Source organism: Eschrichtius robustus, chromosome 4 (assembly GCF_028021215.1).
Source record: "Eschrichtius robustus isolate mEscRob2 chromosome 4, mEscRob2.pri, whole genome shotgun sequence".
NCBI classification, from domain to species: domain Eukaryota; kingdom Metazoa; phylum Chordata; class Mammalia; order Artiodactyla; family Eschrichtiidae; genus Eschrichtius; species Eschrichtius robustus.
This window is the reverse complement of record NC_090827.1, coordinates 120,509,229-120,521,325: the sequence shown is the minus strand read 5'-3', so window position 1 is coordinate 120,521,325 and position 12,097 is coordinate 120,509,229. Positions and strand designations below refer to the sequence as shown.

Here is a 12,097-nt window from a genome sequence, read left to right as displayed (position 1 = left end):
AGAGATGAGGAAACAGAGGTAGAGGGGTTAAATAACCTGTTCAAGATCACACAGTAGTGTCAAGATAGTCTGGCTCCAGAGCCAGGTACTATAACTGCCACAGAATAATTTTTATCTTATCATATAATATTAAAATATGTGGCCGCAGATTTTTGGAAAACAGACTGGAAATCTTAAAATATCCTGTAGGAGTTCCAGAACAGTGAATTAGGATGGCCTTGGCTGACATTCATTAGAGGTGGAATCTCTAGTACAGGGCCTTTCAAACGTATTTTTTGTTTATCATAGTCTAGAGTTGTGGGTTGTGATCTTTGTTTAGTCTGTATTCATCCCCACAACAGCTCAGTGAGATAGGTTTTATTTCAATTTTATAGCTGAGGTTACTGAAGCTCAGAGAGACCAAGTAATATAGCTATGGTCTGTCCAAGAAAACCAGAGTTGTATAGTAGTTAAAGCAGTAAAGACAGATTTTCATTCAGGAACTATTGCAGCAGGGGAAAAGAGACCTCAGCAGAGACCCGGGCTCAGTTGAATACATGGTGGTCAAGTGGGGATTTATAGCCAAGGAACAGAGTGGGGGTCAGTGGATGGAAAATTACTAAGAGGAAACATCAGAAACAATGGGCATGGGATGATCCTAGTTAAACAGACCTAGCAGGATCCTTGCGGAAGGCAGGACAGCCTGATCAGATATCACTTGGGGGGTGGTGGGGATGAAGAATTTGATCAGGTATCGAGGATGGAGGGTTTCAAGACTGACTTAGATTTTTGCTGCAACTGGGTGGTACAGGCCCTACAAGGATGGACACTGAAGGTCGAGTCGCAGAGGGCTTGGAGGAACCTGACCAGAGTTACGTCAAGGGGAGAGTCTTGGTCAGATCTTACATCCTGCAAGACACAGAGCTGGAACTGAAACTCAAGCCTTTCTGACTCCAAGGCCTGTGTGTTCTTTGCACAAAGCTCCTTGCTGCCTGGAAGCCTCAAAGGGACCTTAGCAGTCGGTGGGAGGGCAAAGAAGTTAAGGATCCCCTGAGCCTACACAGAGCTTCCAGGTCTCCTAGAAGGGTATAAAGGTGTGTTAGAGTAGTTTCTGTCTGTAGATCTCTGTTTGGAGTGTCAGTTACATGCTAAGAGGTGTAGCTCTTCTCAGGAACCACCGCATCTGGTGCCTGAGCAAAGGCCATTTTTAACTTCTGAACTTTTATAGAACAAACTTTAGAAATTCTGATAAACGTCCTCATATTTTAAACCATTAAATATATTAATGTTTATGAACTGGCAGGATTTAAACTGTTAGATTGAGTGGCTTTTGAAAACTATCCATTTCTTTTTCTCAAGTGCCTCACTTGTGTGTTTGACTTATTTGGCTTATTCACAGCCTCAAGTGAAGAATTTTTTTATAGTTCAAAAAAAAAAAAACCAAAACACAACACTCATTTTGTAGCTTTTCCAGTGACATCAGGAAAAAGTCTGCCAGTAATGCTCATCTGCCAACTAATAATAATAAAATAAAAAACAGTGACTCTTCCTTTAATCATTTTCTGTAGGTCATTTAGAAGGCATTGGTACTAGATTTGCTTCCGCAGCACAAATGCTTCTCAGACAATGAGCAGCTGTTAGTCTGTTTGGTTATCAACAGGATGTCCCTGATTTTTCAGTCTGTAAAGATTTAATGGCTTGATTCCTAAATTCCGTTTTAGGAATTGGGTAGGTGGGGTGCAGGGCAGCATGTGGTGGGAGAGCTACTTTTCTAATGCTAAAAATGTGTCATATATGTACTTTTTTTTTGAGGCATTAATCCACTATGTAGAAAATTGTCCCATCTCACTAAATCCTAAATCCATTTCTGTAAAGGGCAAATAATACTTTTTTTTTTTTTTTTTTTGGCTGCGTTGGGTTTTCGTTGCTGCTTGTGGGCTTTCTCTAGTTGCAGTGAGCAGGGGCTACTCTGTCGCGGTGTGCGGGCCTCTCGTTGTCGTGGCCTCTCGTTGTGGTGGCTTCTTTTGTTGTGGAGCACGGACTCGTGGCGTGTGGGCTCAGTACTTTCAGTACACAGGCTTAGTTGCTCCATGGCATGTGGGATCTTCCTGGAGCAGGGCTCGAACCCATGTCCCCTGCATTGGCAGGCAGATTCTTAACCACTGCGCCACCAGGGAAGTCCCCAAATAATACTTTTTAAGACATGTTACGTGAAAGTGCTGAAAGTAAGATGTATCTTGGAATGTGGATGTGTACAAATAATAAATTCTGTCTTGGGCTTAAGGCATTTGAGTGAAAATTACCAGCTGAATTTTGGAGAAAATGCATTGTTAGAAGCTGGGATTTTTCTTTGTCATGAAAGTTATCTGTGCACTTGGTAAATGACTCCTTAATAGCAACTGATTGTGTTTAAGTGAGCAGATGCCCTTAAACAGCTACAGTAGGAATGTATTGCCACATGATGCCAGTATATTTAATTAGTTCCTGCTTTACACCAGTATTTGGAGTAGTAAATAGGATGTCTGTTAGGGTATAAACCCTGTTCTTCCCCTTAAACACTTCCAAGAGCTTTAACAACCTAAAGGGACACTCTTAGGGTCTGAGCCTGATTATAGGAGCCATAAACTCCCAAGTTTTAATTGTAACCTTTGACTCTCTTTGAGGTCTTTGATAATTTTGTCTTTTGCTCATTTATTTTATTGATGTATCTGGAATAGCATAACACAGATTCACAGTCTCTTATCCAAAATACTTGGGGTCATGTATTACTACTTAATTCTCCTGATGGTTCTGAGACATAAAACACATTAATATTTCTGTAGCAGAGTGAATGACTTTCCACATTAATTGGGATCAGCAAAGGCCATAGATAACTTCATGTCAGTTTTGATCAGGTTCTGCTAAGTTAGTTAAAAAACTGGGTTTTTGGATTTCAGATGGATGTGTTAAGTAGTCTTCTTATGGTAACCACTTGGTAGTATGTACCTATATCAAATCATCATGTTGTATACTTTACACTTACATAATGTTGTATGTCAATTATTTCTCAACAAAGCTGGAAAAAAAATTGAACTTCAGGTTTTCTGGTAAGCAGTTGCGGATCTTTATCACAAAAACATTTAGAGTCTGTTGATTTATTTAAAAAATAATTCGGGGATTCCTATAGTCTGTTTTATATACTTTTAGCTTATATGTGTCTTAAGAACTGAAATTACTAATTTAATTCAGAAACATTAGATTTTACAGGTGTTTTAGGATGCTTTTCCTGGGAGAGTGGGAAACCCTGTTTTTCTCCTGACTTTTCTGCAGATTTCCAACTCAGAATCTCTTTGTGCCTGTTTCTTACTCAAGCAGCATCAAGTTCAGATATTGTGTTTTAGTTTGGCTTTTCACTTTTTTTCTGCAATTGTAATCTATGCTGTTTCTTCCTTAAATGAGTACTAATTTGTGTTTCCTCTCCTGCTCTGATGTCCTGTGTTGTAGGGCGTGACACAGTGTAAGTAGCTCAATAAGAGTAGGTATGCATGGACTTTGGGGTCGGAAAGACCCAGTTCAAATATTCCGTCTCTTAGCTGTTCGTTTTGCAGCTTTGAATGTGTTATTGAAAGTTTTCTTATTTGTGAAACAGAAATATTATCTTACTGATTTGCTCTAAACATTAAATGAGGTATTTATAAAACACTTTGTTTTCATATTAGGAAGAATTCAATAACTGGTACCTATTTTTTTCTTCTCTCACCCCTGTAAAGGATATCATGAAATGTTTTCCAATGACATAACACCATGGTTGCCTTCCTTTGCTTCCTTAATAATCAGTGAGGGGGTGGAGAGACAGAAGATTATCAAGGACTTTTGGCTTTTTTTTTTTTTTTAATTTATTTTGTTTATTTTTTGGCTGCATTGGGTCTTCGTTGCTTCACACAGGCTTTCTCTAGTTACGGCGAGCGAGGGCTACTCTTCGTTGCAGTGCACTGGCTTCTCATTGTGGTGGCTTCTCTTGTTGCAGAGCACGGGCTCTAGGCACATGGGCTTCAGTAGTTGTGGCTCGATGGCTCTAGAGCGCAGGCTCAGTAGTTGTGGCGCACGGGCTTAGTTGCTCTGGGGCGTATGGGATCTTCCCTGACCAGGGCTCGAACACGTGTCCCCTGCATTGGCAGGCGGACTCTCAATCATTGCACCACCAGGGAAGCCCCTTGGCTTTTATCAAAAGCAAATTTTGTGGTCCCTGGGCTTGGGAGGCAGGAAGAGGGAGGAGGATACTGGATTTGCTCTCTGTCCCATGACCCCCTTCACACCTGCTGGGGGCCTGGGCTCAGCCAGGGCAAGGTAATTTACAAGAATAAAATTAGTTTGGTTGCTGATGGTTCTGAACAAATACTTCTCTTACATTTGAATTGTGTTATTTTGAATCCTGAGACAGCTGAGGTTTATCCTTGAAGATAAAGGAAATCTTTGGGAAAGTCTGTATTTTGTGAGGAATCAGGCCTCAGATTCCTGATGTGCAGACTGAAGGATTTGGATTCCACAATCTAAATTCCCTTTCTACTCTTAAAATTGTCTGATGGGAGTAATTATAAGGTGTGTCTAATTCTCTCCTACAAGCTGGAGAATGGAATGTCTAAGTAGATTTCATAATTTTTGCATTGCAAATCAGAAATGTGACTCTCATGACGACTGAATACTGTTCAGTTCCTGTACAGAGTGATGGAAATTCTAGAAGCATTTAGAATACTTAGTTGTACAAAGATTGAAAGTCATAAGTACCCAGAATCTACATGATGGGAAGGATGAACCTTGTCTTTCATTTGCCTGTCTCGATTTTCCCAGTCAACTTGAAGAGTTTAAAATGGTTCCTACCATTGAGAAATCAAGAGGCAGACCATTAAGATTTGGGAATTTCAAGAAAATAGGTTAATACTAAAGTGATGTGATAATGTACAACCAGGTATTTTAATGTGAAATTCATGAGATGAATGAAGATATAGATTTTTTTACCCAACAAAAATAGATAATTGATTTGACTTTCTAAAGAATTTTCGTACATTAAAACAAGTACATTTTTGACAATTTAGAAAAAACAAATTTGCACATTTACAAAAAAAAAAAAGTCCCTGTGCCTGAAGTTCTTTCATAAACCAGTTGAGTGTATGAGTTTGGCTTTATGGAATGTTGACTTTAATAAAATTCATTACACATGAAGAAAATTTTGATGTGAAATGTATAAAGAAATAGGTTATTTAAGTGGGGACTTAAATAACTGTTCTATTTATTATCTTCAGTATTTTTAATTAAACAAAATTGAAAACATTATATACTTAACCTGCCAGACTTCTAGGACAGTGGAATTTCTCCATTGTGGGGTAGGAAGAAGATGGTGTACTACTAGTGGTGTTATATGTAAGTGGTATAGTCCAGTTTTATAATTTTATAATGTAATATTTTAAATTTGAAAAGTAATTTGTTTATTTTTCTCTCAGAAACTACTGAAAATAAAATTTACCAAAATCTTGGCTAGGTTTGGTAGTAGAGAGGTAAATGATAGGTACTATTTTCTAATGGAGTCAGGGAGCAAATGAGACTTTCATGTTTATAAAAAGGGGCGTGAATTAAAACTGGGGAAGAGACACTCTCCGAGGTAATATGCCATATTGGGATGATTCAGGAACAATTCTAATTCTAAAGAATTTATATTATAAATATTATGTGTATGGAGATGGGTAATTTAGGTTTCTGTATATCAATGACTTTTGGTTTGTTAGTTGCACAATATCTTCATCTATGATGGCTGGCAGGGAGAAGCCATTATAGGATTTGCATAGATCAATCTCATTTTTTTGAGAGTTGATTATAATTTGAATCATGAACTACTCCCCTATTAGCACTACTGGGTAGCAGAACTTAATTCTTACTTGTATTACATTGTGGAAGTTAAGTAAAGAGTCAAGTAAACATTAGCTGCAAAAATGTATTTGGGGAGGAAATTCTGAAACAAATATCAATTTATTTCAATGACTTATTCTGAGTAGTCATTATTCTGGCATCCATTTTATTTTATTTTACTATAGTTGATTTATAATATTGTGTTAATTTCAAGTGTTCAGCTTCAGATTCTTTTCCATTATATGTTATTACAAGATATTGAATGTAGTTCCCTGTGCTATGCTGTAAATCCTTGTTGTTTATTTTATACGTCGTCATGTGTATCTGTTAATCCCATACAGTACTCCTAATTTATCCCTCCCCCTCCCTTTTTCCCTTTGGTAACCATAAGTTTATTTTCTGTGTCTGTGAGTCTGTTTCTGTTTTGTAAATAAGTTTATTTGTATCATTTTTTTAGATTCCACATATAAGTGATAATATAATATTTGTCTTTCTCTGACTTCACTTAGTATGATAATCTCTAAGTCCATCCATGTTGCTACAAATGGCAATATTTCGTTTTTTTGTCACTGAGTAATATTCCATTGTATAAGTACACCTCTTGAGCTGAGAAGGCAGAGATTGGATTTTAGGGCTGCTGGAGCAGCTGAGACTTGCAGTACAGAGCTAAGGCAGCAGAAGACTGTGAGGGTGTTCCCCATGGTTCCTTGGACTGCATTCGTGCAGGGCAAGACTCTGAGGCCTGGTAGAGAGTGGCTGCAATAAGTTTGAGAGTGGATTGAAGATACCAGAGGTTATTCATTGTTGGAAGATGACATTCCAGCTCAGCTAGAGTGGAGAAACCTTGCTAACACCCCTGGCATTCAACTAAGACATCAGAAACACATGCTTTAGGAACAAAGACCACACCCTAGAGAAACAGTGTATCAATTTGGGTACAGTTAGGAGGTGGGAAATCACACAGAGTTGGACAGGGGAAGTTTAAAGAATTGTTAAGCTTTAATAGAGAAGTAACTATAAAAATGCAGAGTGAACTCTAAAGGGTATCCTGGGGCTGAGGGAAATTACCAAAGGAAAGATAGATACACTTGGAAAAGGGATCCTCTCCCCAAAGCTGGGCTTCAGATCTCATTGGAAAAGGTATGGTTTCATCCCACTGGATGGTGAAGTTCAGTGGATTGCCTGGACCGCACTGGTTCACAGATGCCACATAGCAGGGAACAACCCTCTGGTTCACAAGCTAGCTGGGGCTAATAGACTGGGGCTCAGTGGGGGTCAGGGCGTTGGGAGCTGGCTTGCTGCCAGATTCGTGCACAGTGTGATACCCATGTCGGAATTAATGCAGGAAACAACCCTCTGAGGCACAGATGAGCACAGGGTGGTGAGTGAGTGAGCAGAGGGAGTTAGGGAGCTGCTGGTGGGAGGCTTGGAGTGCACTGGCGTTTGCATTAGGAGGGCTGCAGCAAGGCAGTCACTGGCCTCAGGCTAGGGCTTTGAGGTTGTTGAAGGATGGTGCACTTTGAGTTTGCTGCTGGACCAGACTGCCACCAACTATCCCCATACTCAGGTACCACTACACACCCTTCCTTCTACAATGTCCCTCTACTGATAAAACTTAACATTTTGCTCACTGTGAAGGGGAAATGCTTAGTTTTCAATCCGTTATCTCAGAGCAAATACTGAGGGTGAATTTGGAGTTGAAAGGCAGTGGGTTGATAATTGGCCCAAAAAGCTAAACTGGACCTGCCCAACAAGGTTTAAAACTGAGCCTCAAAAAGATAAGGAGAGGTGCCAGTAAATTACCTGCCTGCTAGAATCAGGCTCTTAACATTCTGAAGGAAAAAAGCACCATTCAGACTCCTTAAAACAAGTCATTCACGAGTCCAGCATACAGCAACAAATTATTGGAAATAAGCAAGAAAGTGTGATTTATAATCCAGAATAAGAACTGTCACTAGAGACATACCTTGAGGTGATGCTGATGGTGGAATTAGCAAATAAGAACATTAAAGCTTCTTAAAGAAAAATGTAGTCTTATGGATGGGGAATCTCAGAAAAGTGGAAACTATAAAAAAATTAAATGGAAATACAAGAACTATAAAAGTATAGTATCTGAAATGGAAACATTTATTGGATGAACTTAAAAGCAGACTAGAGTTGGCAGAAGAAAAAGGTCAGTGGGTTTTTGAAAACTCAATAGAAATTATTTGAAAAAAAAATAAATGGGAGAAAATGAGCAGAGCCTCAGCAACTTGTGGACAACGTCAAGCCATCTAACATGTATAATTGGAGTTCTGAAAAAAGAGAATGTGGCAGAAAAAGTTTTTTAAAAAAATAGTGGTTGAACGTTTTCCAAAATTGGTGAAAACCATCAGCCTACAAATTCAAGAAGCCCAGTAAATATAAGAAAGGATAAATCCAAAGAAAACCACAATTAGGCACGTAGTAGTCAATCTGCTGAAAATTTATGATAAAGAGAGGAACCTTAAAAGTAGAGGGATGGGGAGGGTGAGAGGAAGAGGGGACAATAGGGAAATAATAGGAATGATGGCTGACTTCTCAAGAGCATTATCAACTAGAAGCAATGGAGTAACATTTTTAAGCGAGAAGAAAAGTAAAAAACAAGTCTGTAATCTAGAATTCTGTATTCAAGCAAAAATAAAGGTGAAGTAAAGACATTTCAGATAAATGAAAGTTGAGAATTTTATTAGGGAGGAAAAGTTTTTCAGAACCCTCCAGCAGACTTCCCAGGAGATTCTGTTGTTTGCTTAGATGCCCATGCTGCAGGGCTGTATGTCAAGGAAGGCTGAGAAAGCAAGGACCCGACATTTTCATCATTTAAGGTGCCGTTTCTGTCATCAAGGAATAGGGAGATCAGGGCAAAGAGAACTCAGTTGTTGTGGAGGCAACTAGCAGTGTTTGCCACCTGTGAATTAAATTACTTTTATAATCAAAAAAAAAAAATGACAAAGCTATTTGTTATTTGCTACATAGATGCAAGTAAAGCCAAAAATAAGTCATTTGTTGTTCAGTTGGCCATTTACAGATTCTTAGAGGGGTTTATAGAAAACTTTTAGGTATCATCTTATGTTCCTTCTTCACTATGCATTCAGTTTCCCGACAATGATGCTAGCCACTGGGCGTGAAAAGATAAATAATACATCTTGACCTCAGTTTGCTGGGTAGATAGATAACTCTTACTGATTTTTAGCAGCTATCTTCTGGGCAGTATGTCATCTTTAGAGAGTGAATGAATTTTCTTTAGAGGTTAGGAAGCAATTAATTCAACTGATTGTCAGGAAATACTTTACAGAATAATACTAACAGCAGCAATATTTGTGACTGTCCTTTATTGAGGGCCAGGTGGTGTCCTGAATATTTTCAAAACTCCCAGAAATCTTACTCATTAAGTATTATCATTCTCATTTTTATAAACTGGGAAACTGAGGCTTATATAAGGAAATTTCCTAAGGGCATTCCATCACTAAGGGGCAAAGCTAGTATTCAAATCTAGGACAACCTGACTCTAAATGAAGCCTATATTCTTAACCATATACTGATGGCTGTGGGCTGACTTGCATTCTCTGGATTAAAACATATTACCTGTTCAGTAGGTTGTAAGTTGACTCACACTAGGCATTCTTGGAAGAGTTACGTGTGATTTGCCTATTCATGGCTGTTAAAATTTAAAAAGTATTCTCATAAGGGAACCATTCACTAAAATATATATTGAAATCATTCAGGTTACCTGCCGGAGAATGCTGACTCCATGTTTGTTGTGTTTACATTTAATTTACTCATATAACTTCTAAAAGAAGTCAGAGAAGCAGTTTAAATTTCTGGCAATTTTACAAGACAGAATTAGCACTGGCCCCTGTCACCAATATGCTTTTGAAAAATATTCCTAGTTTATTGACCATTTGGCACTTGAATAATTTAAGCATCCAGACATAAATATTTAATGAGAAAAGTAAGTTCACCTAAATTCAGAAAACTTAGACTGCCCTTTTAATTTAACTCTGTAAGCAGTAGCTATTTTTCATGAGGCAGAAAAGATTTTCCATTTAAGTGGAGTTGCAGAGTCATTAATTGATGATTTGATTCTGACTGACCCCTTGATAAAAATTCTGAGTGTGAACTAGCAAAGGTCTTCTGTGGGTCTACTATGAAGGGGCAGAGGGGAATGAGCTGAATCTGGGATGGGTGGGCGTATGTGGGGAACAAAGCATCGTGCTTTGCCAACTTGTTCATACAGAACTATTGCAGCTCAATGCAAGCAGAAGTAATACTGTAGTAGGAAAAGAGGTAGTTTATTATAGGGCCTTAGGGTCCTTTCTGTTTAGTTGGCTTATGGGGAAAGCAAGCTAGGATAGTGCTCTGGAGGCTTTTTAATGGTCTATGTTTGGAAGTGGCACACGTCACTTTGGCTCTCATTCCTTTCGCCAGAACTCAGCCATATGGCCACACTGCAAGGGAGACTGAGAATTGTATTAAACTGTGTGTTCAGGAAGAAGGATGGTACAAGGTACATAGAAACACAGGTATATGGAAAACTAAGCAAGTGGAAAAAAATCAAGACAATTATTAACTCTAGGGAAAACAAACAGCTGTACAAGGAGAGGAATAAAATAAAGGTGATAACAGCTAACATTTATTGTGTACTTACTCGATACCAGGTACTATTCTAAGTCCTCACATGTTTCATGTGTTAATTTTCTTAAAAATTGAATGTGATAAATACTATTGTAATTCCCATTTTACAGATGAATGTTTATTTCACCAAAGTATTGATATCACTGTATTTCTTGGGTAAATTGGATAGGGAATGAGGATAGTGGAGTAAGAGCCAAATATCTTCTTCTTCTCTTTTTTAAAAAAATTTATTTATTCATTTATTTATTTTTGGGTATGTTCGGTCTTCATTGCTGCCCGCGGGCCTTCTCTAGTTGCGGCAAGCGCGGGCTACTCTTCATTGCAGTGCGTGGGCTTCTTATTGCAGTGGCTTCTCTTGTTGCGGAGCATGGGCTCTAGGTACGCTGGCCTCAGTAGTTGTGGCACGCGGGCTCAGTAGTTGTGGCTTGTGGGCTCTAGAGCACAGGCCTCAGTAGTTGTGACTCACGGGCTTAATTGCTCCGCGGCATGTGGGATCTTCCCAGACCAGGGCTCGAACCCATGTCCCCTGCATTGGCAGGCGGATTCTTAACCACTGCGCCACCAGGGAAGTCCCATATCTTCTTTTATAGTGGGAAATAAGTAATGTGGAAATAATGGCTGTGTTACAGTTGATCCTTGAACAACACAAATTTGAACTCTGCAGCCCACTGATACGCAGGGTTTTTAAAGTAAATACCTACGGTACTACATAGTTTGTGCTTGATTGAATCCATGGATGCAGAACCTTGGGTGCAGAGGGCTGACTGTGAGACTTGAGCATCCACAGATATCGGGGATGACAGTATATAATATCTAAAATTAAACAGTCAAGATGCAGCAGTGTACACATGCTGCTTAGAAATATAGAGGTAAGGACTTCCCTGGTGGTCCAGTGGTTAAGACTCTGCGCTCTCAATGCAGGGGGCCTGGGTTCAATCCCTTTCAATCCCTGGTCAGGGAACTAGAGCCTGCATGCCCCAACTGAAGATCCCGCATGCTGCATCTAAGACCCAGTGCACCTAAATAACTAAATAACTAAATAAATAAAAGAAAAACAGGTAAATATCAGTAGAAACAACTAAAAAAGTTGAAACTCCTCAGGGTGACCAATTCAAGTGTAGGGTATGGTGTGCTCTTGCACTTTCTGAACTATGTTGATAAAAATAAAATACTTGGTATAAGAGAAACTATCAAGAGAGATAAAATGAAAGTGATGTGTAGTGATCATCATTTATACCTCTTTTCACACAGAACCGAGATGGTTTTGTAAATCACTAAATAATGGAGCCATACACTGAAAGGGAGCTAAGACCAAGTTTGCAGACCCAGGTTTGTCCTACACTCTATTGGCCGAGTCACTTAACCTTTGAGGGTTTACTTCCTTTGAGTTTTAATGAGAATGATGGTCTCTTAGTTACTTTAACTTCTAAAGTTCTATAGTTCTAGGTGTTAGACTAACTAATTTTTGATTTTAAACAGTATTAATGTGAAAGTATAGGCTACAGAGCTAGCTTTGGATGCAGCATGGCTATTTAGTCACAACCAACACCTTGTTTTATTCTTATCTAGTATTTTAGGTAGTAAT

At 38.9% G+C, this 12,097-nt stretch overlaps 1 protein-coding gene across 2 annotated transcripts in view; it reads left to right on the top strand.

Annotated features, from left to right (window-relative positions):
- PAPSS1 (3'-phosphoadenosine 5'-phosphosulfate synthase 1) overlaps window positions 1-12,097 on the top strand; it is a 103,767-nt gene that overhangs the window by 74,061 nt on the left and 17,609 nt on the right. The gene's annotated exons all lie outside the window — the stretch shown is intronic.